Genomic DNA, 458 nt, shown 5'->3' on the forward strand with positions numbered 1-458 from the left:
ATGATCCATGAACATTCTTCAGTATTCTCTGTAGAAGATTTTTTTGAAAAATGAGAAAAGCTCAGCCACCTCCTAGGATTAAGGTGAGAGGGTTTTAAAACTGCAGAGATGTTCTAACATTTCTATATTTTAACACGTAGCTGTGTTTGTAGCCGGTAAATTTTACAGTGCCTGTAATTGATAGAGGCAGACAGAGTTTGTTGCAAACAAATATTTTATATCTATGACAATATTTGATATGCCTTAATATTCAATTATTGAATGATTCACAGTCTTTTGAAGGTTCAGGAATTTTGTATGAGATTAAAAATTGTGAAAAGCCTTGCCTCTTTGCTCATATCAGTACAGCCAATAGACACATCTAGGGTGTTTTACTGTACAATGAACTTTTCATATTTTGATGCATTGATGACTTTAGATTTCGTACCTAGTAGTGTCTAGTCAGAAGGAACTTACCT

The sequence above is a fragment of the Penaeus monodon genome, chromosome 28 (assembly GCF_015228065.2).
Source record: "Penaeus monodon isolate SGIC_2016 chromosome 28, NSTDA_Pmon_1, whole genome shotgun sequence".
Lineage (NCBI taxonomy): Eukaryota > Metazoa > Arthropoda > Malacostraca > Decapoda > Penaeidae > Penaeus > Penaeus monodon.